At 40.2% G+C, this 26,455-nt stretch overlaps 1 protein-coding gene across 1 annotated transcript in view; it reads right to left on the minus strand.

Moving 5' to 3' along the window:
• The window catches only part of SUSD4 (sushi domain containing 4), a gene marked incomplete at both ends in the record, with an annotated part of 78,684 nt that overhangs the window by 52,103 nt on the left and 126 nt on the right, over positions 1-26,455 (minus strand). The window lies entirely within an intron of this gene.

Genomic DNA, 26,455 nt, shown 5'->3' on the forward strand with positions numbered 1-26,455 from the left:
TGCTGAAACTAGGCATGAATATGGGAATGATAACTCTATATTGTTTTTCTTTTTCACTATCTTAATGGAGAACCTGTATAGATATATGTCCTTGTGCATTTTAAAACTCAGCGTATTTCGATGACATAGATACAATTTTACACATTACACCACATACACAAGTCTAACTGGAAACTGAGTGAAGACTGAGGTAAAATAACTGTATCCCACGGAAAAATTGAGGAAACTGCTACTTCTCAAAGTTTTTGTACGCAATTCTGGCTGAAACATCTCATCTTTCTCTCAGGAGGCAAGGGATGCTCTCTCAGCGTTATCAACTGTTCTACATGGTATGGAAAAAATACAAGAACAGATACTCCAAACTGGGATGAGTTCAGCATTTTTTTTTACAATTCATTTAATCAGTAATCACATAAACTTAATCTGGTGCCAAAAACCCACATGGTTACACTTACTTCTGAAACCCAGCGTACCCAAATGAGGGAGGAAATTGCTTTTGTGTGATTTATAATGGTGATGAAGAGTTATATTCTTTTTGGTAATGACATTGTGTGATGCATTTTCTCTTTGGGGAGAAAGGTTCTGAAGTGTTTTAAGCTGTCTCATCTACCATTACAAACTCCAGCAAAACTGTGAAATCGTCACAGGAATCACGACTGTATAAAAATCCGGTTATAACTCACAAATTTCTCTGTACTTTGGTTGTGATTTTTTGTTGTAAATTCTTTTATGGAAAATTTACCAGTTTTATAACCCACTGTGCCATTTAAAGGGCTTTGGCTGTGTATTATGGCTGCTATGTTTGTGGGAAGCTTTTAGAGTGAAAGGGGAGAGGCAGAACACCATGAGGAGGGAGCACAGCTTGCTCATGACCTGCAGAAAATGAATTAACTGGACAGCACAACCTCCCAGTGTACAAATGGGAAGAGCACTACTTAAAACTAGTTCTTGCTTTGGCAGCTGGGAGGGTCAGTGCCACTTTTACGGCTGGCAGAGGCTGCCTGGAGCTGGTGTCTGTCCCATCCCCTTTGCACAGGTAGCGTGTGGCAACTGAGCTGCAGCAACAGCCGCTGCACTCTCTATGCCCATGAGACAAAATGCTTCGGCTTTTTCTTCCTGCAGCCACACTCTTTACCAGATGGAATCCTACCAAACAGCACAACCCAACTGCTGAATTATTTTACATACTATTGAAAAGCCTGGGAGGAAAATAAACATAAATCAAATTACTAATGGGAATTGAGTGATGCATTTTTGAGAGCAACAGACCCCATCATTATTTCAAAAAAAACCCTGTGCACTACGATTCTATTAAAAATAAGTAAAAAAATCTAAGTAGCTTGCCACTCTCAGATAATGGGTCTAATTTTCACTCAGTAGAAATATGAATCCTGTTCCCACCTGAGCACCTGTTCATTAGCAATGGTCTATGAATGTGTCAAAGCTCATATCGTGCTGCAAATATGCTTCAGCTTTGCCTGCAAGAAATTCCCTTTTCTCTCTTCACTATGACTTTACATTGCTGCTTCTGTACAACACCTATTATTATTATTATTATTATTATTATTATTATTATTATTATTATTATTATTATTATTATTATTATTATTATTATTTTTTTGTTTGGGCTTTCAATATTAGGAAGTGCTCTGCTTTTTCCAGCTTTTTTTTTTTAAAAAACCACCAAAATCCAAATTAAATTAATGCAGCCACGAGAGGGCTGATGTATTTGTAGAGAAGGAAAAGCTATTGACAGTGAGAGAGAAATTAATGAAAATAATTATAGTTGAGAAACTGAATTCCAAGAAGCAGTGACTTTGCCTTAAGATCAAATTCTATTTCAATGTAAGGTTCTGTGAAAAGATATTTTATGGCATAACTGCCTCCTTTCAATATGCAAAGTATTGAGAGGAAGGACAAAAATCTGACTGGGATGAGAACAACTTTGATTAACAGTTGCTTCATGTAAAAATGCAGCAACACTTCAGCCACAGTGAGTAGCAGAAGCAATTCAGGCTTCTCAAGAGAGCCAGCCCTTTGCAAGCAGATATTAATATATAAATACAGAAGGGTAGTAGAATAGTACCCAATTTTCATTATCTAGACACAAACTTTTTAAATGGATTTTGCAAAAGAAAACATGCAGCTTCTTTCCTCTGTGTGAAGTCTGTGTGAACACAGGTTTTATATATGTCATGGCTGTCTTGGCAAGAAGAGGGATGAAACCAGAGCCCTCCAGAAAAGACAGCAGAGCTTTCTCAGACCTCTCAACATCTTGCATAACCCTATCATGTTCCCTAGACAGCTGACCTTCAAAATGTCATAAAATTAGCTAATATTAAAAGTACACTTCTACAGAGTAGCATCTGGGCTTTATATCCTATTCCTGCCATGGGTCTTCAGAGGGAATCTGCCTTAAAGCATATTTTGCTTAAAGGATAAAAAAAGGATACAGTATGTTTGTAACCAGTATCTTCAACAGTACATTTAGTAAAATATTAATCACTTGTTCTAGTCCCTGAACTACTTGTTAATTGCTTATGCAATTTTTTAGAAGATACCACATAAAGACTTTTTATGTTGGTATTTCTTAACTATCATTCTTCTAACCAAGAAATTTTGCCAGAGGGGCTTTACTTCACAATTACAAAAACTCACATTTTAGTTTACTTGATCTGGAACTGTGACCCTTCCCTTTCTCTTCCTACTAATGGAGGAAAATACTGCCAGGGAAATACCAGACTGATTGCTCTGAGGTATGGTCCTTACTATACCCCCTCAAGATGCTTCTCGTGCATGCTAGGGGACTCAGTTCTATGCTTTTCTTTCCCATAACTGACACAAATATGCTACTGGGACCCACACCAGTAGCACTTGTCAGTTGAAGCTTTCATTCTCATATCCAAAATAACTCTGCACAGGCAACCCAAGGAGGAACACATTGGGCACAATTAGGTCTTTAAAAAGTCTTGTCCTAATATTTTCCAGAATCCGAAGCTATTAAGCCAGAGATACAACAAGAATGGAATATTTCATTTAAATGCTTGTAACAAAGTTACAAGGCACTGAAAACAAAGATTCCAACTGAAGCAGCTTTAGCTACAAGCCTCGCTGCCAACTCCACCTTCCCCTCTCGATTACACATCTGTTCATCATACCTAATATAATCTCAGTTATATAAGCAGCTCCAGCACAAAGCACTTGATATAAATGTTGATGTCATGGTGATTTTTAAAAACAACATTTCTATTAACATTCTGTCTTCAGCCTTCCCAGCTGGCTGACTGCAGACCATTGCCCAAGATGTTCCAGTTCTTCCCTGCAGAGCTTTCTCATGTATTTTAATAATAATTCATAACATTTCTATTGCACCTTTTACTTTGATTCCCACTGACATATCGAGCTGTGACTTTCAGAGCAGCAGTAATACTGTTGTACCTGTGATTGCCTCCAGGATACATCAAGGCAACATTTGTCAGGAAAAGAAATATATTTTACTAGATCGATTAAGATAATTATAAAAAACAGATGATCTTGCAGTCACACAAGGCCTTCCTCACAAAGTCTGCTATATTGTCTCTCCTGCAATCATGAACTAGAAAATGCCTGCTTAATGGCGTGCTGGCCAGAAGATTGAATTGATTGGGAATATAACCTAACCTTGTTACAGGAGTTACAAGTTTGCAAAGATTTTATAGTTTGAACCAGAACTAAATCTAATTGAACTAGAAACATATTTTCAAAAGCACTTTTCCTCTCCCTCTCATCCTTACACTCTTCACTGACCTCTTTCACCTTTTCATATACACGTGGATCAGTGAGTAACTATTTACATTTTATGCTGAAAATTAAGAGGCCAAGAAATGCACGCCAGAACAAAAAAGAGAATGTAGATCAATCCAATGCTAAAGCAATCAAGGAGAAAGTGAGGTAAAATCACTTTGTAGATCTGTTCCTAGCATTTTCCCTCCCCAGTTTTAGGAATGAATACAACAAGCAATCACATGCCACCATAAATTAGCCTACTGCTAATAGCATACACACAAGGCGAAAAAACAGTGAGCAAACATCACTGAATATAATCTAAAAAGTGTAAAAATTATTTTCCTTTTGGCATGGATGTAAGATGCTATGAAGTCGAATAACAGAACCTTTAGTAGAGGGTGATTGCAAATTTCTCTCATTGCCCCAGCAGCACACTCTGATCCCAAGGAAATAAATTCTGCAACCAAGCACAGTTCAACTTCCACAATCTCATCCAAAACTGGCAGCTCTGGTGAAATCATGAAAGGTCATGAGGAGACCCTGATAGACACAGACATCTGAGCAACCGGAAAATCCATTTTACATGTGTGAGTTCATTTAATTATCTACTTAGATGGCAGGAATCTCTTGTCACTGTTGAACTAAGGTCACTGAATCATGAGCCTAAAATATTCTTCGTCCCTCTGTCCAGATTCAAGGCCATTGTGGCCTTTATGTAACCAACTATGAGATGCTGCCAACAGATCAGTTATTTCATTGCTACACAACAAAAATTTTCAGAATCAGATATGGGAAGAAATGCCTCAAAATGCACATACAGCTGTGAAACCAGTCACTTTGCAACTTCTGAAAAATCTTTATTTCTGTGTGGTATGTGCTTGCCATATTTGAGAGATGCTTGATATAATCTGTGCAATGGAGAATTACATCTAGGCCTGATTTCTAGACAACACCTAACTGTAATAGCCAGCATATTCCAATGAGAGCCAGTTCATTTGAACTTCTGCATCTTGTTTTACCCAAGCTGGGAACACTCCTGCTATGCCATCTGTTCCTACCACAGAAGCAGCAACAAAGACACTGAAGCTGTGCTTTGGCAGTTTGGTCCTACTTCAGCCAAGGCAGCATACGGTTATGTTGTGTGTTCATCAAGACACCAGTGCAATGAAATTCCTAATTTCTGTTGAGGATGGTAGCTAGGCTATGCTAAAAACAACTATGTCACTCATAAGAGCAATAACAAGCATGGTAACAGTTACACCAAACCACAATAGCATTGCCGTGCCTAATGTCTTTATAGTTTCAATTTTCTGTCATTTCCTTTACTTACATTGCACTATTGATCTTTAACTCTGTATTGAAGAGGTTGCTAAATTGTTCTACCCTGAGCATGTGGTCCATTTATCTGGACTAAAGCTAGAAGAGATATGAAAGGTGGAAAAGGGTAGTTACATGTGGCCAAAATTAAGTATTTCTTAGGCCACGTTTCCAGGCTGGAATTGGCCAGGTTCTGGAATATGAGCAAAAATGTCCTTATGTGCCTTGCTGGGTGCCCTTAAAATTCCAAATAGCAAGTCTGAGATCTTCATCTGCTTCTTTATGTTGTGAGTACACCACAGCCTTGCCACATAAGTCCATGTACTTTGGACACAATCTGCACATTACATTGAGTCATACGATAACTTTACAATGTCTGTATAACGGAGTGTGTCTCCCACACTTCCCGTTTCCCTGACAGGACTGATGGACAAGTCTGACAGGGAGGCTTTCTCTGACGTGTCAATATGTGGTATATCCCAGAACAGTAGAACTGCTGAGGCTGGAAGGGGCCTTCTGATCATCCAGTCCACAGCCCCAGCTCAATCAGAAGCAGCTAGAGCGGGCTCCCCAGGACTGTGCCCAGTTAGGCTTTGAAAATCTCCTCAGCTGGAGACTCCACCACCTCTCTGGGAAACCAGTGCTTGGTCACCCTCACAATGAAAAACCGTTTCCAGATGTTCAGAGGAAACCTCCTGTATTTCAGTTTGTGCCTTTTACCTCCTGTGCTGCCACTGGGCACCACTGAAAGCCTGGCTCTGTCTTCTTTGTCCTTAATTAATTAATAATAATTTAGGTTATCTTTACACATCAGTAAGAGCTTCCCTGAGCTTTCTCTCCTCCAGGCTGGACAGTCTCAGCTCTCCTGGCCTCTCCTCACAGGAAAAAAGCTCCATTGCTTTCTCTTCCCAGTGCAGCCCAGGATGCTGTTAGCTGCCTTTGCTGCAAGGGCACACTGCTGGCTCACGGTCTCCTTCTTGTCCACCAGGACCCCAAGCTCCCTCTCTCCCAAGCTGCTTTCTATCTGCTCAGCCCAGACTGACTAATAAGATTTGTAAGTGTCTGAAAATGAACTCCCCTTTAAAATGTCTGCATAACACCAGACTTGGATGTTGATACACAAATGGCAAAGAAAAAAAAGAGATCCTTTAGACTAGACCAGGCAGTGGAATTTGTTACAGCCAACTGTGAAGTGTTGATGAATCAAACATGAGACTTAAATTGGAGTGCTCAGCTTGCAGCTACTCTGACTTAAAACATTCCTCTCAGACATTCACACAGGACCAGAACAGACAGTCATAGTCTTCTGCTTCAAAAACAGCTCTCTGGCATAGTTTGATAAGATTCCACTCTCCTGCACAAACAAAAGAAAATAAACATGCGTGAACACCAGTCTTATGCCTCCTATGAAACACAACTCATCTTCAACCTTCTACATCTGTCATTTCAAACACAGAGATGAAACTTTCACTGAGCTATCTCAACTCCCAGGTATTTCCAAGGGAGAAGAGAATCCTTGAAAAAGAAAATATTCTACAGAATTTGTTACATCATGAAGATTGCTTCCAATCAAAGGCGAGTGGTCAGTAGCCTGGTGCAGTCTGAAGCATCTTCTGGATTCTTAATTCAATATCCACATGGCTTCTGTAACTATAAAACCTCTTTCCACACTTAAAGCCTTCTTCCATGACTTCAAGACATGGTCAAAGCACACTACATCTTCCTCTGGATCTTCTGGATCAACTATCGTATCCCACTGTACATGGCGGCAGATGGAAGCTGCAGAGTTCTTAACTAAGGGAAGGGAGAACACATTCCTAATGACCCAGTATGCCAGGAGCCAAAATCAAATTGGTCTTCCAAATCACGCAGTGAGAAGGTTGCACCCTCTCGTGGTGCAACCAGGCTCAAGATTCCAAAGACAAGACCTGCAATACAACAGATGCAGTGAAAAAGCGTGGCAGAATTCCACCTCTTCTGCTGAGGTCTCACCTATGGAATATGATTGTGATCTCAAAACTTACTCTTACAAGAATGAAACAAAAGGCTCAGGTCACAATAACTCACAATTCTATAGGAATTTTTTCAATGTGAATAAATGGAAAAAGCATCAATAGAAAATTTTCCACGTTGCATTCTTGCTTAATGCACTGCAGAGGAGAGGGGAAGTATATATGCTCAGTGTTTCCTTTTCTGACCTTTTTTTTTCACAGAAAGCTTTAGTCTTAGACATCTGAACACATTAGACAGACGCACAAGGGTTATCAGGTTAAAAATGTGAAAGCTTAAGTGCATGATTCACAATATTTCTGCAGTTCTCTCTCAATGCAAAATTCTACCGAATATCAGTCTGATTAATTCTTCTGTTGAAAAATGAATGCAGGACTGATTACCTATGACCTCTGCATCTCAAAGGATTGTACCTAGTACAAGGACAGACTGTAAGCTACAAGTGAGCACACCGTCCTTTCAGGAGATTGAGAAGACAGGGATTTAGAAAGTCTTCAAGAAGCATTCAAAACAAGTATCTTGAGTCTTCAGTTTTGAGGATGATTCTAAATAAATATATTATTTATTTAATATATTTCACAATTTAAATCTTTATAACTCTAGACCCATTATACAAGTCAGAACTTTCCAGAGTCTGAAAGAGAAAAATCAGAAAGCATGTGTGCATGATTGCTTATAAAACCAAAATGTTGTGTAAAACACATACAGGGCATTAAGAAAACTGAGGTGGGAAACCAGCTCCACTAATTTCTTCAGCCTACACAGACATATACCCAAAGGATAAAACTATCATCTTCTAGATATTTTATCTATTCTGCACCATTTTAATTTCTAAGTAGTCAGATCTTTTGCCCAAGGAGTCTTCTCACTTGGCACCACTAACACATCCCTGAAAAAAAATGATCTATTCATTTCAAAATTGAATAGAAACACAATTTACTAACAATTACTTCAGCTACTTATTCCTCCAGATTTCAAATATGAAGCCACAGCTTTGCACCCCTGAAAAAAACTCACCCTGTGGGGCAGGATATGGGTTGGATTCTCACCACTGTGTCCCAGTGCACCAAGGTGCACAGGGACATCTCAGCAGCTCCTGCATGACAAGTCCCATACACAGTGGGATCACAGTGGATCAGCCCATTTGGCACAGAATAGGGACAGGCATTGCCTTCCTTTCACACAGCAGCTGTTTGTCCTGGCCATACAAACTTAAGACCAAGACAAATCCAACAGTATGGCAGCTGGTTCCAAGAGTACCTGGAGGCACAAGCAGGCCCTGGAGAATCCACATGGTGAGGCCAAAGCAGGGGCAGCATCTCTGAGCAGAAGTGGTGACAACTTCAGAATAGTATGAGTGTTCTCCCGCACATGCAGAAGACATATTCATGAATAAGGAGAGGTGTTCATCCGGAATAATCAATCTTAGGAACTGTCACCTGCGAGGGTGGAGTATATAGGAGATTCACGCTTAAATAAATATAACCTGCTCGATTTAAAAAAATCACTGCCTCCAGCAAACACTTGAGTATATATTTACATGAAGAACAGAACAATGAGTAGGCAGAATACAATATTCCACTCCATTCCAGCAGCACATTGCATAAAAATCCCACAAACACAAGCCTGGAGTAATGTCAAGATTATTTCACTGCCTACGAAAAACCTGCAATTTTGCTGTTAAGCTTGGTGTTTAGAGCAAGATTCATTAATGGTCTAACAAGAGGTAAAACCACTCACAGAACACAATCAATTTTGGTAGCAAGGGACACATGACCTCACTCAGAGGCCAAAGAGAGGTTCTCAATGCAGAGTCAGAAGCTGGATTCAAAAGCAGGGAGACAACACCAAGAGCCACTGCTGTTAACAGGGCAAGACGATGCAGATGCTGCCCTTGTTAAGCAGGCCCTAGGTCTGTGAGCAGTTTTGCAGACAGAGTAAAGCAGAACTGAACAGAGCGGCTGAAGGAGTCCTCTCATGGACTTGGCTAAGGGGATCAGACTGCGTAGTTCCAGTTCTTAACATTTATCCATTTAGAAACCTTTTCGGCTTAGGTCGTTCAACTCATAGCATGTACAGCATTATCTATTAACAAATAACCTTTATAACATTTAAGCACAGGAGCACAACTACTAAAAAAAGCCAGATTTAATATTTTGCTGCTGGCAGCTGACTCATAATGCGACTTGAACTTTATATTTAAATCCTGTGTGTGTCTGCATAGTGTGTCTCTTGGTATTTGCTTTGGTTTTTCAAATATGTTGTTAAGTGAAGAATGTTCTGCTGTGCAAGCCAAAGATGCTGAACACAGTAAGCTACTGTCAGTCTTAAAATACATACTAAGTTTTCAACTCCTACATTGCATAAATAGGTATTTAGAGGCTGTTTAAAAGCAGATTATTTATGTAACAGTTCATAATAAATCCTGTAGCAACAGTACCATTTTCATGCAAATTTGTACTGAACGCTTTTTAAAAATATACTCCTTTTGTCTAATACACTTATTACAAAGGTAAAGCAGCTCAGAAAACAATGTTACTGAGCTGTGCAGTTTTCAATATACATCAACTTCAATTTTGTGAACATATTGGGTCAGATTCAGATGTGTCAAAAGTCCAGAGATGTCAGAACATTCTGTAATTAGTATTTGCTGCCTTTGCACAAGACTGGGCAGATGGTCACATTTTAAAGAGATTTCAGTACAGCGGTCTTCCTCGCTAACAGTGCTGTATGATTGAGGTGTCTTAGGTCAGGATCTGCTTTCAAAAAACGGTACAAAGTCACAACTTCCATGGACTTTTACTAGAAATTTGGGAAAAATCACATCTGAAAATAAGTCCTTAAATTAAATCAGGGGTCTCTGGTGCTTTTTTTTTTTTTTTACATTAATAACATTTGATCTTGAAATGCCACCTCATGTGTCAGGGCTCAGCCCCAGGCAAAGATTTTTCATTAAATGGGAAAATAAATGCTTAGAGAACAAACTTTGGAACGTAAAAGAAATTCAAGCCATCAATTGTGCAAATTAACTGGAGTCATAATCTAGCCTTCAGAGAGACCCAGGGTCTCCCCTGCTCAGTTTCATAAGTCACTGACAGGATTAAGGAGGGCAGAAAATTTCTCATGTAGGCATTAGCCTCCTACAACTGAAGTCTATTGAACAGGAATAATAATTTCTAAATTGGCACTAAGTTAAAGAAAAATGAAAAGTGAGCTAAATTTTATATTTTCAAATGCTTAGTGTATCTCTAAAAGTATGATCCTAAATGGATTATCCATGAGACAATCTGTGCAGACCCAGGAGCTGGACTTCCATGATCCTTGTGAGCCCCTTCCAACTCAAAATATTCTACAATAAGAAACTGTTCCATGAAAATTTGGAAACTGAATTTCTCTACTTAATTGTGACATTTTACTTCTGATGCAGAACTCCTGTGGTCTTCACTGAACCAGGCAACACTCAGAAAACACACAGGGGAGGCCACAGCCTTGTGTGACAACTTGTGCTAAATGTAAAACTTCCAGGGATGGCAGAACAATTCCCTCTCTTTGCTGACCCAGTACCAGCTTTTTCTTAAACACTGAAAGTAGTTACTGGGAATTAGTGTCAAGTGGCCTAGGGCTGTGGGACAGACAGTTATCCCACAAGAGTATGGTAAGAGAAGGCCTCCAGGTGAAAGGAGCTTCATATTTGGAGCCAACAAGTGCTGACCTACTGAAGAAAGATGAATCAAGTACAAATCCCTGTCATTCTCAGTCTTCTTGAATATACAACCATTCAATATTAATTTCCCATTTTTTTTTTACAAGCTGACATTTCAACCCCCTGCTCCTATTTCTGACTGCATAACTTTGCATCCTGCATTCCTCATGTATAAAGAACAGGATTCTTGTGTACAAGTATATTTTTTCCTCCAGCAATGCATAAAGGAGTGGGTGTTCACATATGTGTAAAGCATATGTGTGAGCATTCACCTACATTAACATTTTTGGGTTGTCAGTGGCTAGGTCTCTGTGCAAGTAATCACAAGACAGGTTGAGACACAACAGGTAATCATGAGACAGGTTGAGTCCCATCTGCAAAACTGAATCAATCATGTGTTGTCAGCAGAGATTTAGCTCACAAAGAGCTTGAGTCTTACAACATATATTGACTTAAAGGCCGTGCTGGTAAAGCAAATAGTATAAATTAAGCCCTTTCTCACCACAGCATTATATCCTTTAAATGTCTACCAGAGGAGCAAGCAAACAAAAGCCACGGCTGTCCAAAAATGTCAGGTCTGTAATTCAGTCACCACTGCTAAACCAAGGGGACTGAGATTCTTTGGACAACTCACACACCACAGGGATACTATCTGGGCTTTTTTTACCTGCCAGCTCAGGGTTTTTTGCATTCAAATAGTGTATTGCAATTGACATAATTTCCTCTCTCTGAAGGGAAGAGAGAAAAGAAGTCTTCTGAGTTGTGCTTCTCTGTCTGGTCAGGAGATCTGAGGAAGCAGGGAGAACAGATGGGCAAAGTAGCATGTGCACAAGCATCTCTGAACCCAGCAAGTCACTCAACAGAAGATCTAGAAGGGACTCTTCAGCTGTCACTTTCCCAGAGGGACCACATAACATTTTTGGGCCAGGGTTTTTATTATGTTGGTGGCTTTTTTATAACAGGTGTTTTAATATATTAAGCTGAAAATTATAATATCTGTGGGACTTTTGGCATTGACAGCATTCAGTTAGTCCAAGAAACCAACAAACTCTGTCCACTGGGCCACAAATCCAGGAAAGGGCTATGACTTCAGAACAGCCCAATTCTGTTATACAGAAATCACTACGACGAGCATGGGGAGGGTACAGCTGAGTTCTGTTCTCACCATGGCATTTTATTTCCTGAGTTTGGGGAGCTCCTCAAAGAAGAGGAGCTCAAATGCTCCTCCCCTAGCAGCATTTACCACCCACAGACCCTGACAGATTTAGCAGGAGGTACTGTGATTCAGTACACAGAGCGTGGATTAAAAATAGTGACGTTGTGGCTAAGTTGCCTCCGTTGTGTCTCTAAACACTGACAGACTCAAAGCAGCCACTTACAACACTTGAAAACTAGCTGTGCTATTGGAATTGTGTGTCCACACACCAAGGTCATGAAATTTCTCCTGGACATGAAGGCAACAAGGCCAGAAAAAAGACAATCTGGCCAAAAAATCCTGACTGCACAGTTACTGAGGAAAACCACTACTTCCTACTCCATGCATTTCAGCTTTAAAAATCGATGAGTCAAGAAGGCAAGCGGAAAGAGCAGCACAAACTCAGTGGCATCACTGTGCCCCTGGATAGAGAAGAGCTCAAATATACAGAGAGACTGTCCTACTTCCACTGTCTGCAATCAGTATGTTTGTTCTGGGATAAAACAAACACCCAAAATCAAATACTGAAGGAATGCTGGACTGCATCTCATATACTTGAGCAACTGATCAAGAAATAATTTATCCTGGTGCAAGTCTTTCCCTGTAAGTCTGCCAAGGTCAGTGTCACTTTAGGTATCAGCTGTTGGAAGCGCTAGCTAAGTTAAACTGCCTAGAGCAAGCTTTAAACTTACATACCCGACTTCTTTGACAAAATGCATGTCTTTATCTGAATTTGCAATCCCCTGATAATGCAAAGCACATTCTTCTCCTGTGCTCCTTATTCCCCTTTTTGGCTCAGGGGAGTCTTCCATATGCAGCAGACCAAGACTTCACTACAGAGAACATACAAGCATCATTCAGCTGACATTCACCATCATATGACCCTCTTAAGAGATAATTAAAATTAGATTTAAATCCTGGTAAGGTAGGGTTTTTTCCATTAAAATGTTGCTGCATGTGCAGTCTCCTAAAGTGATTTAAAAATTATTTTTTTCTTAAACTCAGCATAAAACCAGTAATCTCCTTATGAAGTATGCTGCATCACCATTATGAGCCACAGACTAGGACCTAAATCCCACTATTCAGTAATCTGAATGCAGGTTTTGGCTTTGGTCACAGTCTTAGCAAGTGTCCCAAAGGCAGTAGCACCTCTCTGGCCTGCCCTGTACCTTCACATCAGCTCAGGCCCTTTGCATCATTGAAAGTTTAGGGACTTTAGGCTTATTTCAGTGCTTAAACTAATTCTAAAGGAGTTCTTAAACGCCAAAGTCATGTCACTGCTTTTTTAAGATGTAAACATGTTTTTCATTCAAATCTGACAGTATCACCATTCACTTTAACTTAGAAATTCAATGTTAGAAACTGGAACTGTTTGGACGCAACAGAGGATTGTAATGACCAGGTATTCCCCAGTAAACCTGGCAGGAGCAGAGCCCATGCAGCCTGGTAGGCTTTGCAGCACTCCGTGAGATTAGGAGCAAAAGCGTTCAGAAATCACTTTTCCAAACTGAATCTAGATCAGTTATTCCACAAAAAAATGTGTTTTTTCCTTTATTATTCCGTACTACCAAATGTCTAACCTCTGAAAATCATTCTTTAAACATTAAATAATTAGCACTCTGAAGGAAAATGGAGAAAATATTTATACTTTAAATAGCACAAACCAAATCCACAGACTTCTGTGTTGCTGTTTCAGTTAAATCAGTCACATTTACTACTTTGGCTGTTTCCAGCAACAATCCAAGTTGCAAAGTCTCTGTCCTTTGTAAGGGCCTGTAGAGTACCAGAAGAGCAGAGAACCATTCTCTCAAAGAATGAGCCTGTTATGAATAGAAGCCAAATAGATGCATGGCATCTTGCAGAACCTGGTTAAAAAAAGAAAGATGAACATTAAACCTCTCAGCAAGATCAGATTGTTCAACAAAAGGCACAGTTGGTATGGAAAGGTGAACCTTTGCTCCACTGTCTCCTCTTCAGAACTAAAAATAGTAGTGAGTCATGCCAGTAGCAGTTTTGCTATTTAGCTTTACAAATTCAGGTCATTAGGCTTGGATGTACAGGATCATTCCCTTCCTACCACAGATCATATGAATTGATACTAAGGAACACTCAGGACAGGACACTGACCAGCCCTTGCTTTCAAGACTCACTAAGATAATCCATAAAAAACCAAATTAATACAGTCAAGTTCAATAAGAGAGGCAAGAGTGAAATTACCATTACAATTAGGAAAAAAAAGGAAGTTTTACATAAAGCTCTGAATAATATATCCCTTGACATTTTTCCCCATCTAGCACATCCCTGTCTTGTTTTTTTGACTCTTTTTTTTATATTTCTGATCAAGGCAAACGGTTTAAAAGTGTGCATGAAGCCAATTTTTTAAAAGCTAGTTGATCTAGACAGCAGAGAGACCAGATGATCTGGAGAAGGCTAAATGGGAGTCAAATTACAAAAAGAGACATATTAAACATTTTTTAATTGCCTTGTAGCTTCCCGGAGAATCTCCCCGAAAAGGCACTAGTCCACCTGTTCATTTTATTTTCAGGTAAGTACTTTTAAAAATAAGCCAGAGGAAGAGATAAGTACAGACTGGCAAGGGTGTAAGGGAGAACGAATGAGTGGTTTTCAGACGCTGAAAGGAGAGGCTATACATCCAACCAAGGGCCAGCATCATCTTGTGTTGTAGAAAAAAAGATTTTCCTCATCCCTGCATGTACATTGAGGGGGGGCATCGTTTTAGAACTGTTTCATGAGGTCAAATCTCTTAATCTCAAACAAACTCCTCTCACCCCTACCTCCTCCATTCATGAGGTCAAGTATAGGAGGTAATACAGAGGATCCAGATTTGCTCTTGTAGGAAATTTGGCTGTGGTGCTGGTGACCAGAGTTCCCATAGCCTGAATGACTGCCTTGAAGCAAGATAGGAAATTCACAGGAGAAATGGAAAGCTGATGAACAGGAAAATCCCTACATCATCCGATTTCCAAACACGTTCAGATCAGGGAGAAACTAGCAAATGGACTTCCAAGCTAACAAACAGCAGCCTCCTGCTAACATTCTCAGTAAGCTGCCAGTCCCACTGGCTCCTGAAACCCTGCTGCAGCTTCCTGCACTGCCTGGGGTTTGTACTTCAGAGGAGATTTTATGGTAACAGAATCAATTGACGGCAACGACAGAAAACCTCAGCATACAGAAGATATTTTTCCTAACACTTTACGTATATATGCACTACCAAAGGACATTTCCCTCTCAGATAAAACAACCAAAGAATTAAACTGAGATTAAGTATGGCAAAAAGGGATCATAAACAGCAAATGCTAAGATGACTACAGAGCTGCAGCTGGGAGCTGCTACATTGTTCCTTTGGGAAAAAATAATTATCAGATCAGATTTATAAAATATATTAAAAAATCAGATCAGATTTAGAATTGTTTTCCCTGAAAGTCTGCATTCTTAAATCACAGCTTCAAACAGGCAAAAGTCATGAATCATTTACCTGTGATACTAATGCACTGCAGCAAAACCTCCAGTAGACATAATTCTGAGTTACTTTAAATGAGTGCCCTCTAACATTTATTAATATTCTAATAAACGCTAGCATGCTAAAATAAAGTTCAAAATACTCTTTTTTTCACTTCTGTAACCTTGGCCTGGCTGACATACAGACTTCCTGAGCAGCACAGATCTATCTGCTCTAAGCACAGGGTTTCTCAGCAGCCTTTTGGAAGAACCAAGAAAACTCTTCCACGTGCAGAACCCAGGGTTAAAAAATACACTTATTAGTAGCATCCAGGAAACACACCTCCTAGTACATCAAGGCTACTGCAGAAAGGCATCTTTCATCTTGGTTTTGACAAAATTCCTCTCCCTGCAGTGAACACAATTTATCTGATGGATTTATCTTTAAAATGAGGAATTAAGTATGTCTCTGTAACTTTACTGAATATGAAATAAAAATGAAATAGAATCTAAATATACCAAACACTTTCCCGCTCTCCATTCTTCACATGAATCCAGTGTCACTCTTGTGCCTAAACAGAGGCAGTAGAGGCAGCGCTCATCCATTTTTCAGTGTAAAAAGCAACCTTGTAAATGCTAAGAACCAGAATAAGAACCTTGGAAAGACTGTCAATGAGCGTAGTGTATTTTTTGCTGCTTCATTCCTGGGTTGTGGGTTTTTTTCCCTTAGTTTCTTACTCTTATTCAGCATATATGCATACACCTCACTATTAATCTTCTTCCCTACCCATCCACCTATCCATAAGATTAATAAGGGGCATGCTAAGTGTGTTAGTGCATGGCTGCATGCAAAGACAGATATGTACCCCTCCTTTATAACCAGATGCCCCTTCCTCCAATTTCTTCCACTGGCATCTCTTACAGCCACTGTGCAGAGGCATGTCCCACCATGACCTAATTTCCAAGAGATCACAGGCATAATGGAGTTGGGCTTCATCTATACACATTGTGCAATCATCCATATATTTTTTAAGTGGGATTTCCCCCTTCAACTAAAATATCCTAGCCTCTACAGACCAGCCTAGTCTTGACAAAATCAGTCCTAGACTGTACTTTCCTTGTGCTGGTCTCTAAGACAGATGCAATGGATCAGGGCAGCAGTGACAGATGATGAACAGGCTACCAGCAGGGAAGGACTCTGCTAGACTTGAAAGCTGGATTCTTCTATCTGGGCAAACATTTCTGAATGTCAAAAGAGAAAGGCTGGCTGAAACAACAGCCTCTCTTGTTGGGACATGAATCCCACAGGGCAGAGTGAGGGGGAGTTTTAAAATGTGGGTACTGCGCTGTCACAGCCATGTCACACCTTCCAGCTCACCCATGTAACTCTAGATGGTATTAACCTGGAATTATTCTGAAGAAAAGAGACTATCCTCCATACTTCTTCCCTGGCCCCACAGAAGAACCCGAGGCCTTGGAGAAGAGAACAAGGAGTGCAGAGGAAAGAGCGTGTGATGTTATGAGTCAGCAATGGAAAGAACTGCCCAGGATGATTAACTCTAAACCCAAGGAGGGATAGAGCCGGACCCAGGATTGTGGCTGCAGCCACTTGGTGCTCCCCCAAAATGGTTGTGACTGTACTTTTGGGGGGAGTCATGGTCCCCCTTCAGAGCAGAGATGAATGTTCTGCACTTTTACAAGATCAACACAAATGTCTGTGTATTTTCATTTTTACTATTGCTCATGATAACACCATTTTATCTTAATTCCTTCAAGATTACTGCAAAGCCGGTAATTGCAATCAAGCTATTTTATAAGTCCAATTTACAGGAGACCAAATTATTTATTATTTATTTTCAGTTCTAAGTGGATCATTTGTGTTCTCTCTGAGTAAGATGATGTGTACAAAATATCCCTAAAAATGTCAACTAAGTGGAGAGATACAGAAAAATGCCTCTCTCTTATAAGTACCCATTGCTTTCAGAATACAAATCATTCTTACACAAACACAGCAATAGCATGGTAGGCTTCCACAGAGTATTAGAAATACATAAAAAATACCTCCACTCTATGCCATGAAGTTCTTATAGCTAAAAGATTTACCCAAGCAGGTAGTGCGGTTGACTTCCATCCCCACACCATTGCAGATCACCTCTTGCTAATTCACATCTTAGGGCTGCTCTAAATCTGACTTCCAGTTTAGCCTAACCAAGCAACTCCTCCCCATGTATTCTCCAATATCGCCCACCTCTCCCCCTGCCATTTCTGAATGACACAATCTTTCTGGATAGCCACAATTATCAACCATTTCACTGGGAATGGGAATGCAGGCACTAGGGGTGACAGCTGTCAAGCAGCTGCTTATCAAAATTCCAGTTAAAATTGTTTATTTCCAAACACACATGGAAGTCTTAAGCTATTGACTGGCTTTTGTGTAGATCTAATCTATTACCACTGGGCTGTTCAGTATATACAACTTCACTCAGTGTGCAGAAGTAAAATACAAATTCATTTGGGTGCAATTTACTGTGGCAATCACCATACTGTTTACATCATGATCAAGTACAAAGAGTAGGTCTAATATCCCCAAGGAGAACAGACTGTGTAAATAAGCATATTTTATGGGAGGGCTCTGAGATTTATTCCTGATGCTTTCCAATTGTGACTTTGGAAAATCCTTGCAAGCCCTTCAGAACAAGCAAGGTAAAGCTGACCTTTTTGATAGCTGCTGGTAAAATATCTGATCTTGTGTTAGGCACCAACTTAGCTTCACTAAACCAGAAAAACGGAAGTTCCACCACCAAGAATCACAACACCTCCTTCTGTGCTGGCACAACACATGAACATTGGGGCAGGTCCAGCTAAACTTTAGGTCCCAGGATGTTAAATAATCCATAACTTTTGAAAGACTCTTTGCTGGGGCAATCTTCATTCTTCCAGCCTGACCCAGGAAAGTGACAGCAGCAGTCAGGACGGCCCAAGACACAGCACTGATGGATTTCTACTGACAAGCAGCACAGTGGAGGAAGTAACACTTGGGAATCCCACACCAGAGATGGAAATCCTCAGAGTCCTATGTTACAGCAATGACAATTTGAGTTAGACTTGACAAAAAGACTTAGAAGGTTTGAGAATGAAGCATTTAGAGAGATGGTAGAGTTTCCAGCCTAAAGTCTCAAATGGTAACATGCCTGAGGTAAATGTGTGACTCCTATGTTCTGGGCAGAAGGCAAAACTACAGGCACTTCTCAGCTCTTTTCCAGTCCTATTTCTGTGACTCTGCTCTCAAGTGTGTTGTCCCATGTCTTGAAAGATGGAAATGTAATTTCTGTTCCATAGTTTTTTACTGTACACACTCGCTGGTACTAATGACAGAAGTGAGAATGGATCCCATGTTTACAGGCTTCTTTTCCTGAGCATCTTCTCCTCCCTCCCAGCATGTACGACAGCTTTTCTCTTGAATCTGTACGGTGTTCTCCAGCCTCCTGACAGATAAACAGCTATGAGTCCTGCTGCCCTTCTGCAGTATCAAAAAAGATCTGAAGGCTTTGCATTTTCAAAGACAACCTCTTCTTTTTAGCATGTTCTCTCGGTCTCCGGAATGGGAGCCCAGTGATATAATGATTCCTCTGATTCATGTGCATGCCATATCTCATTTTTTCTTTAGCAGTGTACAAGAGAGTGTATTTTTAGGATATTATCTCATGATACCCTTGATAACCTAACTTCTACATAATCTAACCCCTAGTAACATAACCTATTTTCTGCCTCAGGCTATTGTAAGCTGTTTCCTCTTTTCAGTTTGTAAATTTTTCCAGTTAAAGAATTTGGCTTGACACAGAAACTCTGCTGCACCATTAGCTGTGCTTCACCATGTGCAGAAAGGATCAAGGGACCAAACCTGTTTCATCCTTCTGTGTTCTCTGCATTACATCTTATGTTTCCATACGCAAACATTTGTAAGCTGAACCCATATTTTTACGGGAACACATTACACATCCACTGATTTCTAAAGAGGGACAGGCAGTATGGCACTCAAGCCACAGCCTGCATAGAGCTGCCTGTCATGCAATGATCTTCTCCTCTCTAACTGTTCAAGTATGCTAGAATTAATTTAAAACACATGCAGTACTTCTCTAATGTTGCTCTTTTGTGTAAACTGTGATCAGGAACCACATGACTGAGCAAGGTAGAAATACCCTTCTTCTTAATATGGAAGAATGAGAATACACCATGAGAAACCTGCATAGTACCATTTTTCAGGGCTCTACCCTAACTCATGACACTTTTTTGTTGTTATTCTGAAGATGTTTTTGGTGTCTGGAAAAATGCAATGTGCTATCTCAGACATAGAGGAGTCACACAAATAAACCACACTGGAAAAGCTCTCTGTGACTTGCTTAAGTAGCAATTTAAGTGAATAGGAAATAAGTTGCTCATCTCAATTAGAAGACAGTCACAGCCAAAAATTCCTATTATAGAGACCATATTATAAAAATGTGGATTAGGAATTCCCCTAAATTCTATTTACAGAAGAAAGTGATGGATGAAGATCCAAAAAATTTCTTCCCTGTATATGGCAACATCTGTTTCTTGCGTGAAATGTGTCTTCAAGGCATTTAATCTTTCTACAGTCATTTCTTCATCTACAAAGGAGCATAATAAAACTTATGTTCCTTTATAAAGTACTTTAAACTCCATGGATGAGAAGAGCCATATGAAAAAAAAGTCACATTTTTATTACTGTTGTTAGTATTAAGCTACCACAAGCAAGAATATTTGTCAAATTATGGGTTTAATGAGATAGGTTTATCAAAAGTAAGCAGGGGTGCTGGCAGAAAAGCCCTATACTCCTTTCTGAAGTTGGTCATCAGTGACAAAATCAATTAATACAGAAATGTTCCTGATAAATTCTAGACTCTCCCTAGGTAAAAAATGCTTGGTACAATCCCTTAACAACAAGCAGAAGAGCAACCCAGGATGGACACTACTCAATGCAAAAGAATCAAAGGTCACAAATGTGGAAACACATTTGCCCCACAGGATCTCAGTGAGCACAGATGGCACCACCAACCACTTCCACTGTTTACAGTATGAAGAGAAAGAAACATCCTGACTTAGATAAATCCCATCAGCAGTCCAGCTGTTCAGGAAAAGCCATTGGGAGTGCCCTCTGAAAAGCAAGAGGCCAAGCTTTGTGCCAACAAAAATGATGGGGCAGTCAGATAGAAGGTGAGTGTGGACACCAAAAACTGCTGTTATAAACCACTGTGAGAATTAATAAATGTACAGCCCATAATTGGTTTCATAATGCTCTGCTTGTGCCACCTCGAAGGAAGTGGCTGAGGAGACGTAAAACCAAGTGAGGAGATGCCAGTTTCACAGTTAAATGGCTGAATTTGGTAGGATCCTTGTATCTTCAATCCCTTAAGATGTTAGCAAAGCAAATTTTTCCACTTAGTGAATCAAATTGTACACACTACACCACTTTATCCTTCGAGCTAATTTTTTGACTAAGCAATGCTCACCAGTGAGTGTAGCCCAGCCTTCATTCACATTTGCACCGGCACACAGCAAATATGAATTCTGGCCATATTTTGTTTTCCTTTTCCTGCCTAAAACCTCATGAAAATGCACAGCACAAGTGCAAGGTTTCCTGCTTCTAATACTGTGTATTTTTTAATAAAAGTAAATAAACTGCAATCAGAGTTCAACAATATTAAAAAAAAAAAAAAAAAAGTTGAGTACATGATCAATCCTGTAGAAAAAAATCTATAAGAATCTGTAAAAGTTAAAAAAGATAGCATTTTCCTAATTCTGGTACAAATTATTATTAACTCCACAAATAGTAACAACAAAAATAATGAATAGTAAAGAACCTTCTACTTTGATAAAGCTCAGTTTATGCTTTGCTAAAATTTCTATTTCTCATTCTGGCAACATTTTCTTTGGGAGGTTCTCAAACTCCCTCATAACACACCCACAAAATACATCGCTTATCTACTTTACAGATGAGAAAATCAAGCAAAGCATAATTAATTAATTCTCTTAAAGTTGTAATCATCCCTAATACAGAGATCAAAGATACTCTATTGCAATCCTGGAAGTAAGGGAGCAAAGCAGCGAAGCAAAAGTTAACCTCAGTCTCCTAATGACACAGCACATCAGTGATAAAGCTCCTTCTTGCACAGTGCTAAGAAACTGATTTAAGATTAATCTATCAAATATGCCCACCTCTCTCAAGGCTGTAGGCAGACGGATGTGCCACTAAGACAAATGATGAACTGCCATCCGCTGATGTCACCAGCCTTGCCACTTGCCATCAGAGCAGCACTGAAACAGTGATTAACTGCTGGCAACATAGGTTACATGACGTACATATGGGACTGAGATCCTGTCACTGTGGGAAAAATCTTTTCCTTTCAAAACACTGAACTTCTCTAATAAGCTGGAGGTTAAGAAAAATCCTGCAAAATAACTGATGATTTCATCAAATGTACAAGGAACTCGAGGCTGAAATGTCTATTTTGCTTGACAAGAAAAGCAGACACACTGAAAGGGAGACCGTAAAATACATTAGCTGCAGACTTGGAGAGAGGGTATCAGAAAACATTCAGAGTTTTCAGAAAACCTTCTTTATAATCCCAAAATCACATATAAGGCACTTACGGCAAATGTCTGGCTGGCTTTTCTTGCCAGAAACAACTGCAGGTTACCAACAAGTCAGCCCTATCAAAGATCTGCATCATCATCATCATCACATATCAAAAACTTGTATTACCCCAGGGAAACAAGTCCACCACCCTCAGAAATCTGAGGGATGTGGTTTTGATGGCCACTACATCCAAAGTCAATGGTTAGTTACCATAACCATGGCATAACCAAAATCTCAATCAAATGTAATATAATCACAAAGCAGTAACAATTCAGCCTTAGTCTAGAGAAAGAAGCTCACCACTATTCTTCATGGAATCACTTATATTCAGTATACCTGAAGGCTTCATAACATGCCAGATTTCTTTGCAAGTGCGCATAATTTACTTCCCAGCTTAAAAGCACTACTGATAGGCAGGGATGTTGCCTGCAGAACATGCAACGAGGGAAACACACAAATTGATTACTGTAAGTGCAATACAAGAGATTACAACACCAAAAAAAGAGCATTTTTTGCCCTGGGAGCTACAGGGAACCAGAAGCTGAATATAACCCAGCATCATCCTATAATGTCAACAAAGGAACCCAGGATGTCTGAGCAGGAGGAGAGATCCAAGGCACAGGATATTCCTCAGCTCTGTTTAATGCCAGTGAAGCACATTCCACAGGGAAGTGGTTCCATGAGAGCAAGCTCATGGTCTGAATGACTAGCAATCCAGAAAGTACAACAAAAACTTAGGAAAAGTTCAGAGAAACTGGAGCCATCCAGGCATTTGGAGGAACTGGAGTGTGCACTTCTGCAGCAGAACGTCAAAGAGATGAAACAGACCATGAAATACAGCCAGAATGCTGACACTGCTCGAGGCCAGGAGGCAAAACAAGGTCATGGCCCTCTCCAAGCCTATGGTGATGTGTGCTACAGCCCTGTGACTCCCCACTGGGCCCTGCAGAAGAACAGAGTCCACCCAACTGACGCATGACAACAAAGCAGACACGTGCCCAAGTCACATCAGGGTACAAGACCACATAGCAAATCTCAAAACCAGAAGCTTATTGAACTTTTTTTTTCTCCCTCTCCTTTGAGATTTCATCATCCTCCACTATTTTAATATAGTTGCAGGAATTTGAAATAGATTTAAAAATTCATCATTACAGCTACATTCTTCATACTAGTTTCACAGTGAACTCTGTACAATACCTTAAAACTCCAGGGTAAGTTGTCATCTACTCCATCCACTATACATTGCATTTCTCCTCATACCAGACTTCTCAGCCTGCTCCTGTTTTGTCTCCTTTTTTGTCCCTCCTGATGAGGAGAAGCTGAGGGAGCTGGGGAGGTTCAGCCTGGAGAAAACAAGGCTGAGGGGGGACCTTATCACTCTCTACAACCACCTGAAAGGAGGGCGTAGCCAGGTGGGGGATGGCCTCCTCTCCCAGGTAACAAGCAACAGGACAGAAGGAAATGGCCTCAAGTTGCACCAGAGGAGGTTTAAACTGGATATTAGAAACAATTTCTTCACCACAAGGGAAGTCAGGCATTGGAAAAGGCTGCCCAGGGAAGTGGTTGAGTCAGCCACCCCTGAGGCATTTAAGAGATGTGTAGATGTGCCACTTAGAGCCACAGTTTAATGGTGGCCTCAGCAGTGCTGGGTTAACACTTGGACTCGATGATCTTAAAGGTCTTTTCCAACCTAAGTGATTCTGTAAACAAAAATGATTAGATGAAAGCCACTGGCTAAGTATCAGAGATACACTTTATCCTCAGTAGCAACAGAGTTTTTAATACATCGGGAGGAATGAGGGATATTGATAGCTGAAAGGTTTGTTCATTTAAGTTCACTTCCACAGCAAATTTTTTCACTAGATTCACTTTTCAAAAGTCAAAAAGTAATAAACAAAGTTATTCTCTGTAGGATTATTGACAAGAAAAAAAGAGTTATAAGTAGTATTGATTTGGGGTGAAATGGTAGAACATGACATTCAATAGAGCTTAGTCAGATATAAAATAGATGGAGTCACACAAGTCATGACAGGATTATTACAGGAGACAAATCCTGGTATCAGCCAAAGAAAGGAAGAAGCTGTAAATGGGATTCAAAATATAAGCTGTAGATTGCTTAAAAAAAAACCAAACAAATTATTCATTTTAATGTTTTAATATGTAAGGTAGTTTTTATTTCAGCATATTGTCAGTGCTGTTTTTCTAAAGCTTTTGAAATAAATTCTTTCCAACTCCATAGTATTTTCATTAAATGTCACCAAAGCTCTTTTCTAATCTCTGAGAGAAGTATGATTATCCTTTTTTAACAGATAATGAGAAGATAGAAGGAGACTGGAGCTACATTTTCCAAACTAGTCAGTAATGCCACATGCCTTGTGTCTAAATACACAAATCCATAAAATGAGAGTCCTACAGAAACAACATTTTCAAAGGTCCCAGAGAATCACAACTTTGGTCAACAGCTGCTTACAGAGTTCCCAAACTCTGGGTCACAGGCTGGGGAGCCAAAAGGTGAGCCCTCAGAGCAAACACAGGAAGCCACATAAGTACAGTGAGCCTGCTCACAGATACAACAGAGCCAAAAATAGGAGGGATGCTAATTAACAGTCCTCTGCCTCTAATTACAACACTCATTATTTTTACCACTCGAATGACTCAGAGTGAAAGGAACCCAACAACTGTATATTCTACCACATGAAAGGACTGTACCTTTGCTGGGATTTCTGGTGCCTACCTTCTGAGCACAACCACACTGGAAAATAATAGCAATAATCAGAACAGCAATGAATGTTTTTCACTAGTGATTATGCCCATGCACAATCATTCAGTGCATTGCCTTTTCCTAGACTCTGGTCCAGAAATACCCCCAAATTATTGAAAAATTCTAAGTGATTTGCGAATGAAATTTGATACAGAATTAGTTACACCACTGAGGTGAAAGGCAACGGTGTTAGTAACGATCAGCAGCACACGATTTATTGCAGGCTGCGATAACTTTTCAATTTAAGGGAGATATAAACCATATTTTGAAGAACCTCTTGCACTAATTGGCTAAATAAGTGCTGACAATCAAACTGGGGGATATGCAGAACCTCAGGGAGGAGATTCATTTTTATGAATGGAGCCATAAGAAGGAGGTTAGAGAAGGATAGGAGCATGCACAACTCCAATCCCAAGAAAGGCACAGGACAGGCTAAATAGCATCACCACACTGAAACATGAGCTGCCCAGGAAATCAAGGTTGCACAGTTGCAATAAAATAAACTTTAAAAATAAAAAGCCATTGATTTCTGAAGAGGGGTATGTAGTGACTGTGATGGTTTAAAAGCTTTTTTAGCTAGAATAGTATCTGCAGTCACGGGATTTCTATTGGAAAACGGCATTATCTATTGGAAAATGGCAGTCTCCAGAGAGAAAAATAGGACTGAATCAGGAGGAGGATGGACAAGATGACCTTTTGAAGCTCTCTTCAGCCATATTCCTGTAAGTCCATATTCAGTGACAAAAAACACATCTGGACTAGAGCTGTTGTGGCTTAGGCACTCAAGTTAGAAAATTCTGGCATAAGTCTTTGGCATGAGAAAAGAAGCCTAAGCAATTTTTCTATCGGGCTTTGCCTGCCATTAGTGATGTGATTCAATCATAAAATGGCTAATTCCCCCAACACAAATATATAAAACCATGCTGGAGGACAAATGTGAAGCTGCTCTCATATGGCAGCCAAGTTCATTTTGCAGCAAAGCAGCTTACTTTAAGATTTTTCCAGTAATCCAAGTCTAATTATGAAATCAATTTAAAACAATTTTGTAATTAAAAGTACCTCACAGGCTCAATAATTAAAATGATAGTATTTAAAAGGTAATTAAAATTAAAAAGGCCAAATAAGGCTGGATCGGTCCTCCGCTAGGAGAGTGCTGAAGGACCTTGCGTTTGCAAACCCGAATCGCCAGCTTCCTCTCCAAATTCCTGCTTTCCCCAGCTGCACGGGGATTTCGCACTACGAGTCATCCAAGAAATGTCTGAACGGATCGCGGCGGGGAAAGGCTTATCTTTTTTTTTTTTTTTTCGCTTTAAATTTAAAAAAAAATTACGCTGTTTCAAAATGAAGCTGTACTTACAGAGAGCCAGTGCTCCCTAGCCGGGGTGAGGATCCCTCCTGCCGGGGGTCCCCACGCAGGGTGCCAAAAGCTGCGCGCCACCGCGGCGGGCATGGGAGGGGGTGGGGAGAGCAGGGGGGCAACTTTCCCTGCTCCCCCCGGGTCGGGGCTGCGGGGGCGGCTGGAGATGGGGAGGCGCGGGCCGGGGCCGGGCGGAGAAGGGGACCGAGGACGGGGCCAAGGCACCTCACTCA

The sequence above is a fragment of the Fringilla coelebs genome (genome assembly GCF_963513975.1).
Source record: "Fringilla coelebs genome assembly, chromosome: 3".
In the NCBI taxonomy this organism is placed as follows: domain Eukaryota; kingdom Metazoa; phylum Chordata; class Aves; order Passeriformes; family Fringillidae; genus Fringilla; species Fringilla coelebs.